The sequence below is a fragment of the Panthera leo genome, chromosome D2 (genome assembly GCF_018350215.1).
Source record: "Panthera leo isolate Ple1 chromosome D2, P.leo_Ple1_pat1.1, whole genome shotgun sequence".
Taxonomy (NCBI): Eukaryota; Metazoa; Chordata; class Mammalia; order Carnivora; family Felidae; genus Panthera; species Panthera leo.
Window position 1 is genome coordinate 9,074,859 of NC_056689.1, and position 19,970 is coordinate 9,094,828.

Genomic DNA, 19,970 nt, shown 5'->3' on the forward strand with positions numbered 1-19,970 from the left:
ACCCTGCCACCAGCCGAAATGGCAAATGGGTGTTGTAAGCTGCTGTGTGGCGATTCCCCATGCCGAATGGGGCGTGAAAACGGAGATTGCAGTTATATACAGATGAGATTCCTTGCTGGCACGGGGCAGCATTCGTGGGTGCAAAAGGTAATACCCACGTTATACGTGAATAGTTAACGTCCTATCTGACACGTGGCAAACCCCAGTTCTCCAGTCAGTCGTGCACCCTGTCTCCCCACGGCTGCGGGGGGCCCTTCTCCCATTTGTTCCTCCGTGGGAACATCCACAGGGGCCATGCATCTTCACAGCACACTGTCTTCTATCCCCAGCCAGGGGAGTGCATTTCCAGCGCCCCCCAGTCCATCCACAGCGAGCTGTACCCATGGGATCTAGTAAGGGGGTGTCCGTATGTGGCCAGGAAACAAGATCTCCTCCTCCTCCTCCAACTTTCACTCAGGTACAGGTACCTGAGACATCTTCCATAACCTTCTTCCTGGCCCCCTGTGACAGATCCGTCTTCTTAAAAGCACCCTCGTGCTCTCGGAGGTTCAGCGATGGAAGTCTTGTTGGTATGACATCAGAGAAACCGATCAGAAGGTCCTAAGGGCTTCCATAAGGACTATCTAAAAAGACTTATTAGACATGAAGTCACCTACTCTCTTTCCGTACATACCCCTGCCATTCAGAAGTAACATGTAACTTGCTAAGAACCAGGGGTCCTGGGTAAGATCCAAATGAAACGATGATAAACGTGGGGCTCCTGTTTAAGGCCTTTCCCCGAGGAGGGGATGTGATTTCGAGGCTCGGCACTCTTTCTCATCCTGACTCAACAGCCTACACACTGTGGAGCTTGTCCATCAAAAGCCTACATGCTCTAGGGCTTATTTCGAATCAAGGAAGTTCCTAATCTATGGTCACTGAACTGATGTCCACTGGTGAGGACACCTGAGGGAAGCCCCGCCTTCTCATGCTCGGGAAGGAACAGGTGGCGAGAGCAGAGATCCCTGCAAGCAGAAGGTCTAGGAACGCAGGCTGCCCAAGGGCAAAGGGGTGGTGAGGCAGGAACAGAACAGGGATCCAGAGATTTCCGACCCGTTGGGTGGGAGCCAGGGCCCGTGGGGTTTGGTGGGACATTCAGGGCATTGCTATGGAAGTGTTCCAGCCTGCAGACCTCAGGCGAGGCATTCAAAAACGAGCACGATCCTGCCAGTGGGTGGGGACACGAAGTCCTCCTCCACGATTCTGGGAGGAACGCCCTATCCTTCCACGTGGATTAGTGACATCTGTGCATATATAGGTTGGTTCCCGATTTCACCTCTGAGTGTATATTTTTCCAGACCATCTTCTCCACGTTGTATTTACGAGCACATACAGAACTGCTTCGCTGAGTTTTTCAAAACAGAAACCAGAAACCAATCAGTGGGCCAACCGGGGAATAAAAAAGAAAAGACACAGAATTGAACAGGGCATATCAGAACACATGATAACTGTAAGTACTGTTTCTGAAGACTTCTTTTTAGGACACACATATTCACATACACAGGTATGACATAAAATGTAATTTGTACTGTCGGTCCTGGTCAGCAATGTTTGAAAGTCACTGCAGCGGATAGTCTGGCCTCTTTTATTAGTATTTAAAATGAAAAATTGGAACAAAATGTGAACTATTTGAGAGTGCCAAGAGTTGAAAGTAACATTATGAGAAATTTAATCCCCTAAGTTATGGGAAAAGGTTTTGGGATTATAAATCTGTAAACTACCTAGATGACGTTTTAAAAACTTAAAAAATGTAAATATCCAATATGAAAACACGTGTAAAAGTGCTTAGAGACACCTAAAAGGCCAATGTAAATGTGAGGCATTTTTTAAATGAATTCCAAGAGACAAAGTCATTTCATTTCCTCTAAGCCATCGTGAAAAAAAAGGATTGGGGGCTGTCAATTTTTAAACCTCCTGAAATGATTAAAAATGTGTAAATTAACTTTTTCTAGAAGTTTAATTCCACTTCTGTTGTTGTTATAACTATTACTATTACTATTATTATTATTAAATCACGAAGGGCCAAGGGAAAAAACCAAAAATACCTTTGCAGTTCACAACCATGCTTTTTTCTAAGATCAACTATTCAGCCCTTCCTCCACATTCAGCATCAAGTACGCATCACTTCTCAGGGTTTGCTGTGGGTCTCTCCTCCCCTTCTTTGTTCAGAGGGTCTCTGTGTCCTTATTCACCAGTCTTCAACGAAAAGGACTTTCCCCAACGCTACGTTGTTCAGATGACAGGCAATTCCAGAGCCGGCCACTAGGTGGCGAAGCAGACCCGGAGAAGCGGCTCGGCGGGCGGGCGCGAGGCTGCAGCCCTTCTCCCCAGGCCGGTGAGCGGGAACCTCCACGCGGCTCAGTCATGCGGTGCGTGGAGAGACAGCCAAAGGGTCAACAAACCCTCCGCAGTCAAACGTGTCTTTAAAGGGAATCAAACCTTTGCAGACTCGCACAGTCAGAACCAAACTTTGTGAACCCAGCTCTTGTTTCGAGCTGCCAGGAGGAAAGTCGTGCCCTAATATGGTGCAATTGCTCCCGTTGCGAACAGAACATTCCGGAATGCCAAAATGGGAATAAAACGCCACTTCAAAAAGAGAAAGCTTGTTTTTGAAAAGTCGATGGATCATGCCGCCTCCCTTGGTTGCTGCCTTTCATAGGTTTTATGCCATTTGACAACAAAAAGGAAGGCTGCTTGGCAAAGTATTGGCCTCACTACTGTCTATGCACAACAGCTGGCTGCTGAAATAACACGGTGGAGCCTCAAAAACAAACGTCTACGTTGGACTAATTATCTGCACCAGCACTCTCGAGCCGCACACCTTTTGTTATTAGAATTTTTAGAGCAACAGCAAGAAGTAGAAAACAAAGCTCAGAGGCGCTCACTCCCTATCCCTTTACTTACTCGCTTCCGAGGGAAAAGAGAGAAAGAGGGGCCAGCCGGATTCTGTTCTCCCGCAAACCTTCAGGATCTAGGATTTACTTCTTATTTTCTCGATATTCTGAAAACTTACTGTTACTTCTTTTGAATACGGTGTATGCGTTTGTGATGGGTGAGGAATCGTGTCTGTAAACTGCAGAGCTAATGCACTCAGAGAAATAACTCTGATGAAAAATCTAGTCAAAACAGACTTGTGGACTACATATTTTTTTAAATAAAAAATTTTAATGTTTATTATTTATTTTTGAGACAGGGAGACAGAGTATGAGCAGGGGAGGGGCAGAGAGAGAGAGAGGGAGACACAGAATCCGAAGCAGGCTCCAGGCTCCGAGCTGTCAGCACAGAGCCTGACGCGGGGCTCGAACTCACAGACCGCGAGATCATGACCTGAGCTGAAGTTGGATGCTTAACCACCTGAGTCACCCAGGCGTCCCTGGACTACATGTTTCTAACGTGTCCATTTATATACTGATAGGACACCTGGCAAAGAATGTTCTTTTGACTTCACGTTTATGTTTTTTGATTGCTTTCAGTTAGACTAGTTATGATTTTTTTCAAGGTCCGTATTTATCAGAGTATCTATTTTTGTAGCTGGACATATTTCATAGATCTGATTTCCTTTGAAACTTCAGCCGATTTGCACCTCCCCATCCCCACGTGCCGGAAGACTGTTTGCAAAGAAGTAGCAGTTACTTGGGGGCGTGCACATAAGGGGAGACTGAGTCCAGCCCGATCCCGTTAGGTCAGCAAACATACCCCTTCTGCCAGGTGGGCAATCTCCTGAGCACTCTGATCCTGCTTCCTTAACTATAAAATGAGGATTATCCTACTTGAGGATTGGATAGAATGTGTAGAGAACATTTAGCATAGCCTGACGGGTCCACAGCAGTTTCTTGAGAATGGTTAAGACTATTAAGTTTCTGTGATTGTTCAATTTTACAGAATGGTTTTTTCAAGGCTAAACGAGAGCCAGCCTCTGTGGAGTTCTAAACCCAGGGTGACTCTGCCCTCGGGGGACGTTTGGTAATGTCTGGACACATTCTTCTTGTCACAACTTGGGGAGAATGTGTGTAGCAGGGGCGGTGGGGGGGGGGGCAGAAACGCCGATAAATATCCTACAGCACAGCCCCCGATGACAAAATTATCCGGCCCCAGAGGTCTGTCATCCAGAGGCAGAGAAACTCCCGTGTATAGACAGATAATAGAGATCCAGAAAAATGGATCCAGTGCCTGGAAAACGTCCTGGCACCCATGAACCTGGCAAGCCGGTTGGCAAAGTCTCTTCAAGAATCAGCTCACGGGGCGCCTGGGTGGCTCAGGTGGTTAAGTGTCTGACTTCAGCTCAGGTCATGATCTCACGGTTGGTGGGTTCGAGCCCCGCGTCGGGCTCTGTGCTGACAGCTCAGGACCTGGAGTCTGCTTTGGATTCTGTGTCTTCCTCTCTCTCTGCCCCCACTCGTGCTCAGTCTCTCTCTCTCTCTCTCTCTCTCTCTCTCTCTCTCTCTCTCAAATAAATAAAACGTTAAAAAAAAAAAAGAATCAGCTCACATCTAATTCCTCTGGAAATCCCACTCCCCACCTACGGGAATCAATCTTGTCATCATTTGATCAACCCTTCAGTCATCATCTGAGACAGTCTGTGCATTTGAGCGCTTACTGTGGCCTTGGACAGGGGACAGGGTTCTTGCTCCCCAGAAACCACTCCTTAGGGACACCGTTAGCTACGGTGAATTGCCACAAGAGAAGGAGTCTGGTGAATAACCAGCTTTGCCTGAGTCGGCGGGGGTATTTGGCGAGTCTTGAGAAATAAAACCCCAGGCTGCCAAGCAGGAAACAAAGAGCACAGCATTCCAGGTAGAAGGAACAGCCTCTGCAGGGCGTAGCCGGCCACCCTACACGCTCCCGTCCCTCCGAGCACAGTGTGTTTTAGTTTTTCTCCCTCAATTCACCGCAGGGGAGGCGCCTCGAGGGAAGGTTCCTGCTTCTCCCACTCGCCGTTTTACTCGGAGATCTTCACGACTTCTTTTGCACAGCAGACCCAGAACTGTGGCCTGAGCTCCCGCGTCCCTGGCATCAACGCAGCCGCACTTAGGACAGAAATGCTGATAACAGAAGGGCCCGAGGAGGTGCGGGCGCCCAGGGTAAACGGCGGTGGCAGGGAGGCAGAGACCGAGGTCGCATCTGATGAGAGCCCACTGGAAGGGAAGGAGCACCGCGGGCTCCTCCAGAGGCGGCCGCAGGGGGAGGTGGAGAGATCGCCTAGTGCCCTTGGGCTGGGCTGGTCCAAGAAGATAAGAATTCGGTGGCACCCGTGACTCGGGACAGAAAGGAGGTGTGGCTGGGAGAGAGGAGTCCCCATCGTCAAGGGCCTGCCTCAGCCTCTTCCACGGCAGAGAGAGGGAGAGAGAGAGAGGGGTTCTCAACCACCCTGTCCCTCCAGATGTCCCTCCGTGGGGGGCACAGGGCAAAGACAGGCTTGCCTGGGGGAAAGAGCCACACGGAAAACACCACCTTCTTGTCATCGTTCTCCGCTGCCCCCTATGCACTCTGGCCCTCACACTGGTGACCCTGGACCCACACCCTGTGCTGGGAGTCCTGTGAGGCGATTGTCTGGGTTTGGGTGCTGCCTTGTCATTGCCTCAGTATCCGCACCAGAAAATGAGCAGGGGTAACACCACGTGGCTGTTAGGCACATTCAAGGAGATAACAGAGAAAGCGGGGGGCACAACCGTCATCACTCAATAGGCGTTTATTAAAAAAATTTTTTTTAAATGTTTATTTATTTTTGAGACAGAGAGAGACAGAGCATGAAGCAGGGGACGGGGGTGTCAGAGAGAGGGAGACACAGAACCTGAAGCAGGCTCCAGGCTCTGAGCTGGCAGCACAGACATGGGGCTCAAACCTGCGAACCGTGAGATCATGACCTGAGCCGAGTCAGGCACTTAACTAACTGAGCCGCCCAGGCGCCCCTCAGGAAGCGTTTTATAAGAAGGTGTCGGTCCTCTCTTGCCTGCTATGTGATCACGCCCAGAGCTGGAGTCCCTGGGACGTACCTGGGCCTTCCCCGGTCAGAGATTTGACACATCGCTTTTTGTTTCCACGGATCTTCATCCTCCTGACAGGTTGTAAGCCTCTTGGGGGCAATGAGCAAAGGCATTTTTATCCTTACTTTTTGAGTTTCCAAGTCTGTCTTAGAATTCACAACTCTGATAGGAGGAAAGCGGCCCCTTGGTGGTAACATGTTCAGTAGATTGACCCTTAAGGCATATGGTTTTATTAATAATGTTCACTTTTGGGGCGCCCGGGTGGGTGGTTCAGTAGGCTGAGCATCCGACTCTTGATTTCAGCTCAGGTCATGATTCCAGGGTCATGGGATCGAGCCCCACGTCAGGCTCTGTGCTGAGTGTGGAGCCTGCTTGGGATTCTCTCTCTCTCTCTCTCTCTCTCTCTCTCTCTTTCTCTCTCCCTCTGCTCCTCTCCCTCTCTCTCTCTCTCAAAATAAATAAAATGAAAAAAGTAATACTCACTTTTTCTTATAAAAGCAAATCAGGCAAGAGAAAGATAGAGTACTTGTGATTCCTCCTTGAAAGCAAAAACCCCTCAAGGTTCAAATGAATTCTACTGAAGAAGAGGAAAAATGGAGAACAGGGAGAATTAATCTCCAGTAACAGGAAAAAAAAAAAAAATGAACACACTGGCGAGGTAGCTTTGGTACGATCGGCGAAGAATTTACACACGGCCGAGATATTAAAAGGCTTTGCGGGAAGGAGAAAAAATGGTGGAAATGTAAGCAAGACCCCACAATTTTATTTTGCCTTCTATTGTCCTTTGGGGGACATGCCTTCTTGGTTCCTTTCTCGTGATTTTAAAGACAAACACCACGATGACCCCAGGGGCTGCGGGTTTTGATCTCAGTTTCCCTTCCAGTGCTGCCATCGATAACATCTGTCCTCCAGGGACCCGGGCTCTTGCAAGTGAGCGTGTATTAACCCCTGCAGCCTTATAATCATCCCATGAGGTGGGGACGGTCAGGCCTCCCGCCTGCAGCGTGAAGAAGCCGGTGCACTGAGTGCCGTAGAGACCTGCCCCGGGTCCCGCAGCTAGCCGCGGCCGGCTCCCCGTCTTTTCCTAACTTCTACCCTGGTGGCACATCCACCAGGCCCATTGCCAAGCAACACCCAAATGTATGAAGCACCCATGCAGGCCTCTTGCCCCGCCTCTCTCACGCCCATGCCCTAGAGGTAACCACTGGCAACAGTTCACTTGTTAAGTGAATACTTGGTAGAGGAATGGATATGTCCTTCCAAAATCACATATGTACGTGTTTAAGCACTCCCTGTGTGCCAGGCACCGTTCTCTATGTTTAAACACATATTAAGCCATTTAATCCTCACGACAATTCTGTGAGTTAAGAGTCTTTCATTTAATGGCCAGATGAGGAAACAAGAGGCACAGAGAGGTTAAGTCACTGGGCCAGGGTCACACAGCTTGTAGGCTGCAGAGATAAGATTTGCACGAAGGATGAAGGCCGTCTAACCCAAGGCATTGCTCCCAACCAGCCAATGTGTATTATGCTGTCTACCTTGCTTTTTTTTCATTTAACGGTATATCGTGGACATCTTTCTCCTTCAGTGCCAATAAATCTACGTCACGCATGCCTAAAAGGCACCCGGTACCATAAAGAGGGACGGACCAGGATTCGTTAATTAGCACGTTATGTCCTGGACTCCAGCAGGTTTTCACGGCGGGAGAGCGTATGAGACACAGCGTCCCCTGACGATTCCTCCTCCTTTTAAGTGACATGATGCCGAGTCAGCGTGAGCGTGGCCAATGCGAATCTCTGAGAACCTCCAAACAAGAAAATGACCGGTTTCCAGACTCCTGTTCCGCACTTGCTCTACTGAAATTCTAGTAAGAAGGCAGAGGGCCATGTCTCCACGTCCTCGGCAGCTGGCCCACATCACAAAGCCGTGTAGAAGTCAAACAAATGAAGAGATACGAAAGGACTGTGATGGAGAAGATGTGGTGGTGGGGGGTCAACCCTTTTCTTAAAACACTACCCGCCAAGAACGCTCACAGATTTTGATGAAAGAAAATGGACACTAAACTCTCAAACTATGGTAAAGTATAAAAAAGTGACTGTTCAAAGCACTACGCATCTGGTAAAATGAAACAATGAGAGCAGAAACTGTGAGATTTAAATAAAATAATAAAATGTATATTTTGGCACAGCCCTCACAATTAAATATTAGAAAACAATGATCTCTTGTTTTGAATTTCCTGAAACCAAATGGAAAGTAAAGCTCATATCACTATTAATTCTGGCTCCACAGGATTAAAAACAAAGGGCAAAGGAATAAGGTTGAACCGGTCTAACAAAACAGTGCAAATCCTTATTCTAAAACCGCACAGGAGTATGAATGCAAACATTAAATACCAGAAGTATGAAATTAATAAAATGAAAAGATTTATCAGACAGAAAAGAAGAAATTATACTGAGGATTCGGAATAAACACAAACAAAAAAATAATCATGGGCAGAATACTGAGGTTTGGTGCCTGGAGTTATTTTTAGAAATCCCCATCAAACTGCCCTTCCTCTGGGCGATTTGGCACTTGCTGTCGGGGCTTCACTGAGGGGCCGTGGCACGGGGGGTCCCTGCCCCGATGAGCTCAGAAGTGTCACATCTCCCCACCTGCCTCTGAACTCCAGAGGGCAAGGAATGGCACTAACATGCATATGTAACCCAGCAAGGGCATGATTCGGAGCTGGATCCACATGATCGTATACCGCGAACACCCAGGTTGCCTGGGCGGGTGGCTTCACCCTCCGAGGCTTGTGTTTTCCTTTCCCGAGATAAGAAAGTTTAAGCTTCTGATGCAGTGGCCACGATGTGACGTCTCTGTCTGTGGTAGATAATTTTTTAAAGGTTATTTATTTTGAGACAGGGACACTGGGAGTATGAAAGGGGCAGAGAGAGAGAGAGAGAGAGAGAGAGAGAGAGAGAGAATCCCAAGCTGGTTCTGCACTGTCAGTGCAGATCCTGACGTGGGGTTCAAACTCACAAATGGTGAGATCATGACCTGAGCTGAAATCAAGAGTTGGACACTTAGCTGAGCCACCCAGACGTCTGTGTGGTAGATATTAACTGTATCTCACTGTTGATCTGCGAAGCAGCGAATGCTTCATAGAACTAATAATATACCACAATGGAGTGGCCATGCTTCTGTGAAGGACAAATTTATCAATGGCCAAATCCCAGACCCAAATGATTTTAAAGCCTTTATGATGTCGGCGATTCGACACGCCACATCACATTAATATTGGAGACTGAACTGCACATTGCACAGAGCTGTGCAGAATGCGGGATCGTTATGCTTCAGCAGGTGCAACATGACCCATGACATAACCAATTCTGTAATAACTGGTCATACTGTCATCTATCGAGCGCCTATCTCATATATGGCACATATATTATGTATATATTCAAAGTATATATTCATTAGGGCAAATCCTTAGAGTAATTCTATAAGGTGGATATTCTTAACATTTTATGTTTGAGAAAACAGAGCCTCAGGGGTTAAGAATTTGCCCAAGAGACATCGGACGTGTCCAATGGGATTATAGACTTTGTGTGTCAGACACTAAACCACAGTCTCCATGGTTTGCTTAACCTACTCTACCAATGGGGTCTTCTTGTAATTGGCATGAAGCACATCGTTAATGTTGTGTTCATACATTGCTAGTTCGAGAATCGATTCCTCTTTCTCTGTAATAGATGAAGCAGGAAACGGTACGTGGGAGAATCCCAGAATTACAGGGGCAGGCCCTTCCCGAGTTTAAATTTGTACTCTTTGCTGCAAGCGTGTCTTATTCATTCTTACCCCCCTCATTATGAGTTATTTTCTCTGGCAGAACCGTATTTTAGAATTGGTTACGTCTCTGACACAGGCTCAGCATATCCTAGTCTGGGACCGAGGGCTGAAATGCCACCTCCATGAGCCACTGATACAGTGACGGGACTGGCTCCCAGTTAGCAGCTGCCCCTGAACACGACAAAGTACTTCGTTGTTCTCCATTGCTGGTGGAGCCTGGTTCAACCAGTCTGCACAGCCTTCGGTAGAGCTGTACGCGGAGGTGAAGTGAGTTCGCGGGGCAGTTGTTACATGACAGAGGAAGCCACCCTAAGATTCCTTCCCTGGCCTGGCAGACTCGGGAACCTGGACTAATGACAATTAATCATTCGGGGAAGCTGATTAACGCCCTGCTTGTCTTCTCTGTGAAGGCAGCGGCACTTGCATCAGAACAGATCGCTTTATCCAGTCTATTTCTTGTTGCTGTTACTATTGACACATGAATGTTGGTGTCAGAACGCATTTGTCTCCAGAGGAGAACACCACAGTGACCGTGAGCACCACCGCCTTGATGATAAGAAACCCTTTCCACTCCAAAAACAGGCTGTGAAAGAAAAGGCTTTCTATACGAGTTGATATTTCAATATATTCCAATCAGGGGCAGATACAGACTTTGTGGAGACTGAAGCTTCTACAAGTTTATTGTCCCCCTTTAAGAAAATGCATACGAAATTAGGAGTATAAGATGCCATCACTCTCCTCTCCCCCAGAGGCTTGCATAAAGGGAAAGAGCTTGCCGTTTTAGCTTTACTAGCTTCACAGTAAATTTTCTCCCAATTCCAACAAAAATTCAGACGATTATGATTGAGGAACTTAAAGTTTTTAAAACTCTATATGCAACTCACTCAATATGTGTATCTGTAGACTTAGAGGTAATGAAGTCTTCAAAAACACCTCAACGTGGGGCGCCTGGGTGGCTCAGTCGGTTAAGCATCTGACTTCGGCTCAGGTCATGATCTCGCGGTCCGTGAGTTCGAGCCCCGCATCAGGCTCTGTGCTGACAGCTCAGAGCCTGGAGCCTGTTTCTGATTCTGTGTCTCCCTGTCTCTCTGACCACCCCCCCCCATTCATGCCGTCTCTCCCTGCCTCAAAAATAAATAAACATTAAAAAAAAAATTAAAAAAAAAAAAACACCTCAACCAGCAAATGCAAATACAATGGCTGGAAATTCTGATGCTGTGCAGAAGGAAATTGGATTTGGCCCACGTGTGATGTATTCCAATGAATTAGGTTTGAGAACGTTTAATTAGCTTCTAAAGTTAAGAACCCATGAGATCCCACTGTATGCCACCAAATGATCACATTCGAAAAAGGGTGGGGAGGGGAGAAGGGAAAAAGGAAGGGTTCCCCTGGGTGGCAGGCTGGTGTCAACGCAGAGCCAGTAGTAAAGGGACCTGTCTATCAACCCCGGGGAAGCTAGTCACCGAAGCAGTCTTATAAGGACACAAAGGGACAAATTGGGACATGCAAACCTCATATTTGAGGGATTTAGTTTTTCTGAGAATGATAAAAACTGACAGAGAGGAAGTCACTTTGAGTCAATCATATGCCAAAGAAAGGTTTATGGGAAAGTTTCCTCCACGTGTTTGGTACAATGTGGCTCACACGGTGGCCCAGCGATGCTGATTGGAACCAGGCTGGAATACAATTAGCAAATGTGTGACAAATGGTACCCTCTCTGGCTGTAAGCAGGTGTCCACTGGGGTTCCTGAAGGAACGGTCGTTTCAGCCAACTTAAAATTCTTAATTAGAGATCTAGAAATGAATGCTAATGAAATTTTCACGTGATATTCAACTAGCAACTATTGAAAGCACAATGTGGAAGTCCACGGAACTGCCTGCGATGTTACAGTTTATTTCAAGAAAGCCTCTGACCAGATAACATGCTATCCATGGCCACAGAAGGTGGAGGACCTACGGAAGGGTTAAGTCGAAACTGATTCCAGGAAATATTTAAATAAGATATGATAATGAGACAGAAGAGCTGGCCCTGAGAAAATGTTTCCATGGGAACGTCTATTTTTTTCTTCCCCGTGATATTTTAAATTAGAATACATATCCATCAGGGTTGGAAGCCCTCATGCGAAAGACCCCAAATCACTGGTCATTAGCACATCCCCTGTGCCATTCTGCTGGCCATCCAACACCGCTCAACACCCATCGTGTGCTGCCTACGACTGTAACCCAAGACTGCCCTCCGCACGTTCTCCAAGGTTTGGGCGCCAGAGAAGATGAAGTCAAGGCTTAGGTTCTGCCTCAAGAAGCATCAGGAACCAGACCTACCTTACTGGCTTCCTCAAAAAACGTCTGTCACGTGACCGGCTCGGAGTACCAAAAGCACATGCAATGGAGAACTCAGGGAGCAGCCTCTGCAGCACTAACCGTCGTAACAGTTTTGTTGATCGATCAGAAATAACTGGATCGCTTAGCAATAGCTGTGAGAGCCTTTTAGTTGGCAATCCCCTCAACTCTCTGGTCGGGGAATCAGAGCCAGGTTAGCTTCCATATGACCGACCAGAGAAGGAGAGAGGCCGAGGAACGATTTTAAGCCAGTGCACTTGGATCGGTTAGCTGTTTCGCGGAGTCACCTTGCCCTCTGTTGAGATGGGCCTGGTAGGAGCCGAAGATTCCCTATGTGGCCTTTGAGGGAAAGGCCACTGTTGGTGTTGCGCTGACACGGGATTAATGGCTTAGTCACCGTGCGAGTGTGGGAGGCAGGAAGCAGATGTGCCCTCTACTTGAAAGCACAGTGTGGTTGCTGGAGTGCCCACCACACAGTCATTGTTGCCAAAGTTGTCACCAGATAAACGGATCTGCACTGAAAAATATACTGAGGACTTCAGCACAAAAAGCATTCAGTGGTATTTCTCTCAGGGTACAAGAAATGGTCCCAAGATAACCGCAAGAAGCCAATCAATTTGGCTAGATGAGTATATCCTTCCCTCATATAAGCTTCCTAGACTAGTGGTTCTCAAAGTGTGGTCCCCGGACCAGCAGCATCAGCAACTGGTTGCTTGTTAGACGTGCACATTTGTGGACCGCACGGAAGACATCCTGTTTCAGAAATTCCGCAGCAACGCGTGTCTCACCAAGCCTTCCAGGCATTTCTAATACATGGTGAAACTTTCAGAACCCACTGTCCTCAAGACACCCACCGGGGAGCCTGGGGCTATTTCGGGGACATCAGTTATTTTCCATTTCTTCTAAGGCACCTGCCTGTTACAGTTTCTCCAATGATCTCTAAACATTCTCTTCAGGCGTTCCTCCCGGTCACCTCCCCGCCCCAATTCTTATCAATCGGATTCTAAATAGACGGCCGACCGCAAGCTCTTTGGCAGCAAGAAGGAACCAAGACCGGCAGCATGATTCCCGTCTTCTATCTGGTAAGACACCTGCTGCTGGTGGCTAAGTACAGTCCACTTGTTTTCTACCAGCCACTCAGCAAGAATTCACTCTGCACCTACGAATTCAGCCTCCCAAGGCTTTGGGGGATATTTACCAAACTTCAAGGCATGTTTTTAAACTCAAGAAATTAGAGTCCCGCTGAAGAGAAGGAAACAATCAGAAGCATTCAAGTCATAGGCTTCTGTTTTACTTTCCCTCCGCAGTGCCCAATACAGCGAAGGGCCAGGGCGGACCTCTGGTACAGACCTGCTCAGTGCCAAACCAGGACGTGTCATATTTATTTTTTTTTTAATATTTATTTATTTTTGAGACAGAGCATAAACGGGGGAGGGTCATAGAGGGAGACACAGAATCTGAAACAGGCTCCAGGCTCCGAGCTGTCAGCACAGAGCCCGACGCGGGGCTCGAACTCACGGACCGCGAGATCATGACCTGAGCAGAAGTCAGACGCTTAACCGACTGAGCCACCCAGGGGCCCCGGACGAGGCATATTTAAAACTTAGTAGCAAGCACCAGACATATGTTGGATTTACTCTACAACCATCCACAGCCACGCATAGGAAAGCTAGAGTAACTAAAAGAAAAAAAGAGATTTCAAGATGCCCGAGGTAAGCTGTTTTTCTTACCCTTTATCATTCATTTATACAAGACACATGAACCAAATCGGTTTCAAAAAGCTTCATTACTGGAACTAATAAGCACCTACTCAATCTTCATAGGTCAGTGTATTAGTTTCCAGTGGCTGCCTTAATAAATTACAACTTGGGTGACTTGAAAACAGCAGAAATTTAGTCTCTTGCTGTTCTAGTGGTTAGACGTCCAAAATCAAGGTGTCTTAGGGCTGCTTGTCCTCCAGAAGCTCTAGGAGAGGGTCCCTCCTGTGTTTTCTTCCACTTTCAGGGGCTCCCGGCACTCCTTGGCTCATGGCTTTCTCTGCCTCCCTGGTCACACTGCCTCCTCCTGCTTTCTCCTCTGTCTTTTGAGGATACTCATCACTGGACCCTCATAGATAATCCATGAGATGATCTCATCTCAAGCCCCAAATTACACCTGCAAAGACTCTTTTTCCAACTAAGGTAACAGTCACAGATTCGGGGAGGTGAGGATGTGGACCTATCTTTTGGGACCTGTTGTGTGCAAACAGAAATCAGGCAAGTTTAGCTTTCTTGAGGATAGAACTTGCATCAAACCAGGGCTGATGTTTGTGTCTGTTGATGGGTTTCTCTTTTCATATGATAAATATATTTCCTTTGGAACTTCAGCTTTGCCAAAGGTTTTTCATTTGCATTCGAAAGATTTTAAGAGGAGAGAAACACTTTCAATAATACTTCAAGAAAAAAGAAAAGACCAAGAGATTAGAGGTGGGGATAAATATAGATCAAGATGTAGGAAGTAAAGCCGACGGGAAAACAGATACAGTTAAGTAGGAGGTATTTCATTCTTTGCTTCTTTCCTGGCATTTTTAAAAAGTTTTTCATATGTCCAGCAGATAAGAATTGAGTGTGTCCATATTTGTTAAAAGGGATGGTTTAAGACAAACCCAGAGCTCGATTCTGTGGGTTCAAACCCGCATACTAGTTTTGTGCCTTTTGACAAGTTACTTGAACTCTCTGGGTGCCTTAATTAATTATTAAATTAATAAAGCACTTAAAATACCGAGCATATAGGGAACAGGTAGTGTTTGCTAAGTAGATAAAACAAATGTGTCAGGTTCTGAGCTAGCTTTTGGGATGAACAAGACAAACGCAAGGTATATATCCTGGTAGAAAAGAGAATCCTTCACAAAATAGATGGACACAATTGAGATGCTGTCGAACAAATAAACAAGGGTCTGTCGTGGGGTTAAAGGTTATGTCGGATAAGGGGGGAGGCCCATTTCAGAAAACGTGGGGTGGGCTCGGCTGTCTAAGAAGGTGACCATTAAGCGTAGCACAAAAAAGGAGCCATGCAGAAAGTTGGGGAAAGCAGTATTATGGACTGAGAGATGTGCTTCCTGATAAGACTAACTGTTTCTTTTTTTTTTTTAATTTTTTTTCAACGTTTTTTATTTATTTTTGGGACAGAGAGAGACAGAGCATGAACGGGGGAGGGGCAGAGAGAGAGGGAGACACAGAATCGGGAACAGGCTCCAGGCTCCGAGCCCTCAGCCCAGAGCCTGACGCGGGGCTCGAACTCACGGACCGCGAGATCGTGACCTGGCTGAAGTCGGACGCTTAACCGACTGCGCCTCCCAGGCGCCCCAAGACTAACTGTTTCATACTTTACAAGGATGGGTCAGATAAGAGGGGCACTCATTCTATCGAGTAACTGATTCATTCATTGTTACCATTTGTATGTTTCAAGAGAAACATACAGAGGGTGGAAATAGGCAGGAAATTCTCCTGAACCACAAGGAAAACATCCCACCTGAGAGAAATATTTGGATAAGTAGTTCCTAAACTACTATGGCAAGATGATCCTCCAATAATCTTGAAGTGGAGAATCCTTTTTTTCCAAGGCAGCAAAGAGGAAATGAAAATAGTTCCTATTTCACACGACTGTGTTGGGATCAAATGAATTAATACATGTATTCTGAACAGTGTCTGGCATGTAGTGAAAACCCAGTAAGTGTTAAATGATGATAGTTATTATTACTAGTCTCCCCAGGACACCGTAATTCACCACAAAGTAAAAGCAAACAAAATAACTAACAACAATCACATACACACGCAGGAGCAGCTTTGTACTAATTAGCATACGATTTGGGCAAGTAGTTTTTCCCTGTGGGCTTCGAGTTTTCTCCTGGGTAAAACGAGGACAATGAAGGTAATGAGTCGTTCTCTAACTGTAGCTTTGTAGAACTCTGTTTCTAAATTCCCCAGTGCTTCTGGCTCTGTTGGGCTTTGCTAATGGTCCAGCTCTTCTGCCTGGCAGGGGAAGAACCATAAAAAGGTTTTCTCCCATTGGTGAAACTCAAGCTCGAAAAACTTACTTTAAATAGTTATTCAAAGGGCATAGGAAGCAGATGGTTGAGTGTGAGTTCCAAGTCAGTGGCTTGGGGAAGAACCCTGGGAAAATTAAGGTAAAATCTGGAGATGTGGATTCTTCTGTCTGATTTAGGACATGGCGAACTTTGGGGAAAATGTCACGGAGGGCAGGGTGAGGCAACTGACGGTTACCCGAACCACAAGCCGGTGCATTTATGGATGGAGCCCGAAATAGATTTGCATCTTATTTTTTCCCCCATTTCTTTCATTATTTTCCCCCTTTCACTCTCTTTACCCCTGTGAAAAGTAAGGGAGATGATTCATTTTCAGAAATACCAAATAAAAGCTGGGCTGTCTAGTTAACATATTAGAAATATGGACACACACCTCCTTCCTGGCAGTGGAATCCCAAACCCTAGACACTTCACTTTCTGGTTCTTCTTCCCCTCTCTGTTTCATGGGCATTTTTTCACAGGGTTTGCAATGAGCACACGCCAAGGTCCCTGCCTCACCTCAGGGAATGTACATTTGTTCCAGTCAGACTACTTTTGGCCTTACATGGGCATAGGTAACTTCCAGGTGAGGTTGTAACCGCTGTAGTACTCAGCCAATGAGGAATCAGGGGAGGGGCTTGTGCGCTAGGAGCCAATGAGGAATCAGGGGAGTGGCTTGCATGCTAGGAGACAAATCGTCTGCTGTAACTGCCCCAGGATGCCTGTCAATCAGACACCTGCTCTTGCAAGAACGTTGATTAAAGCCTCACTTCACTGTGCTGAGTCTCCCTGTCCCCTATCGATTGGGTTGAGGGGTTCACACCCCTCTCCCACTTTCCTCGCTAGACCATTTGCAGCAGCTTCAGCAACAGGCACTACCCTCTGGTTCCTGGTTTTTTTTCTCTAGTGCTTGCTTGCTGCTGTTACTACTAAGGAGCTTACCCTCTGCTTCCTCAGCTGAAAACTGGGATTGCTAGTTTCCTCTTCTGAATGCTCAGGCATATACAAATTAGCAGCAATAAGCAGATGTTTGAAATTACCCGTTTTGTTTTCATGGCCCTCAGACACAGATAGACGTCTGTCTAGAGCTACTGATATGACTGCAGAGGGGAGATGTTTCTTGAAGCAGTCAGACCCCACAAGAAGCTGGGTGTGAGCCAGGCAGGGTGGGAGGTTGACCACCTTTGGTCTGGACCAGCAGGCCGTTCTCTCGGGTGGCGGGAGGAGGGAGGGGGTGGGGGCAGAAGGGGTGAGAAGCCTTCCTCCAGCCCGTGGCCCTGTGCTGGGACCAGCTGGTTCATCCAGAAGCCTGATTTTCAATCTGATGATTCATGATTCGTGGCTTCCTTGCCAGGGGAATTTTCAGATCGAAAAAAGGAAACTCGGCAGATTTATGGATGTCTTAGCAAACATAAGCAATGCAAAGTTGGTTTCTGAGGTAACACGTGGGTATGAACATCAAATTGATAAAACCTAGAAAGCATAGCCCAGCTTGGATGACCTACAGAGACAGTCCAGCGGGGCTGATCAAAGCTGTTCTTCCCAAGGGTGGTCTGGTGGCACCGGCATCATCGGGAGCCTGCTAGAAATGCTTGTTCTTGGGCCCCACCTGCTGAACCAGAAAGTCCGGGGGTGACACCCACTCATCAGTGGTGTTTTAACCAGCCCTCCGGTGATCCTGATGCACACTTGAGATTGAGGACTTTTGGTTTAAAAGAGTCTAGAATCGGAGCCCCTGGGTGGCTCAGTCAGTTGAGCGTCTGACTCTTCTTGATTTTGGCTCAGGTCATGATCTCACGGTTTGTGAGATCGAGACCCCTGTCGGGCTCTGTGCTGACAGCGTGGGGCCTGCTTGGCATTCTCTCTCTCCCTTTCTCTCTCTCAAAAAAAAAAAAAATTAAAAAGTAGAAAATAAATAAAAGTCTGGAATCATTCTCTCTGCCATATCCCTGTACTTGCCACCCTCTCGACCTGGAAAATCCTGCCTCACCTTCCGCGGTCACCTGGTCAAGTCCAGGAGGATGCTGCTGGAGCCTCGCTTCCTCAGGCTGGGACAGGTGTCCCTGTGGGGCAGTCACAGAGCACACAACACACATGCTCTCATGGCAATGATGAAACCAACTGTCTTTCAGCTGATTCTTGCCTCCCGTGTCCCTGTGGTTTATCTGAGGGCAGCAGCCTTTCCTGAATGTCTGACAAGCTGCCTGGTATGGAGGCAGTGAATGGACGGACATCCGGTGTGGGGGAGAGGGGAGAGAGATTTTATTTTTAAAATCTAACAACTTAAAAAACACTGAGAAGATAGTCATCACATAAAATTTTCTGTTGAAAGAAATTCTGGATTTTCCCCTCCTGGGAAGAAGCAGAATGCAATGAAATGACCCTCGGGGTTTGAATTTGGTCACAAAACGATGTGGCTTTCGGCAGTTCAATTTCTCTCTTGTGGACTCAGTGTCTTAATCTATAAAATGGAGAGACTGCACGTCTGCTATAGTTTTGAAAGTGAGAAACAATGTGTAGAAGTACGGGGCACCTAATACTAAAGAAATGGCAAGTGGTAGGGGCGCCTGGGTGGCTCAGTCCGTTAAGCATTCAACTTCGGCTCAGGTCATCATCTCGGGGCTCATGAGTTCGAGCCCCACGCCAGGAATGTGTGCAGCCTGGAGCCTTCTTCGGATTCTCTGCCCCTCCCCTGCTTGCACTCTCTCTCTCTCTGCCCCTCCCCTGCTTGCACTCTCTCTCAAAAATGAATAAACATTAAAAAAAATTAAAAAAAAGGAAATGGCAACTGGTGTTATTCACCAGTGAGACTTCACAGACTATGTAATTGAAAGCAATGTATTTTATCCTTTTTAAATTATAGGACTGTAGTTACTCAAAGTCTCCAACTTCTTTTAAAGAAAAAAAAATGCCTTTATGTTTCAAAATAAAAATCTTGCAGTTAAATTCTGAAGGAATGATTATGATAGAAACTGTAACTGAAATCAAAATTACCTGAGTACCTTCGATGGATTAAATTTGCAAGCAAACGCAGACTGGTGCGTGTGTGTGTGTGTGTGTGTGTGTGTGTGTGTGTCTTTCTGAGAGAAAGGGAGGGAGAAGGGCAACTTTTTAAAAAAAAAATTAAAAAAAATTTTCGTGTTTATTTTTGAGAGACAGAGTGTGAGTGGGGGAGGGGCAGAGAGAGAAGGAGACACAGAATCCGAAGCAGGCTCCAGGCTCAGAGATGTCAGCACAGAGCCTGATGGGCTCGAACCCACCGACTATGAGATCATGACCTGAGCTGAAGTTGGACGCTTAACTGACTGAGCCACCCAGGTGCCCTGTGCAGGGCAATTTTAACATAAATTTGCTGCATTTTCTGTAAACCCCTTCTGATACAGCTCTTCTCCTGACATTACACAGTTGCTTTCTCTGTTGAAGACGTCAACCAGGAAGCAGAGAAGGTGAGGACAAAGTGACAGTTCTGTCTTCTCCCGAGGGCTGTTAATAAGCAAGTGACTCTTGCCAGCACACTTGGTCTGTGGAACCCCTTGGTGACCCCGAGAGCTGAGCTGAGAAAAGTAAGGGCCGCGAAGCGATGGCTGAATAAACACTATGGGGAACGGACGGTTGGCACAACCGAAGTTACAAAAGAAAATTATACAGTGCACGCCGAGTGTAGAGTAACATCCCTAAAAATCCTCTGACTTTCCAGTTCCTGCTGTGCAACC

The 19,970-nt window shown here is 46.9% G+C and overlaps 1 protein-coding gene across 2 annotated transcripts in view; it reads right to left on the reverse strand.

The window, feature by feature from the left end:
• Nucleotides 1-19,970, reverse strand: part of CHRM3 (cholinergic receptor muscarinic 3) — a 518,468-nt gene that overhangs the window by 11,589 nt on the left and 486,909 nt on the right. The gene's annotated exons all lie outside the window — the stretch shown is intronic.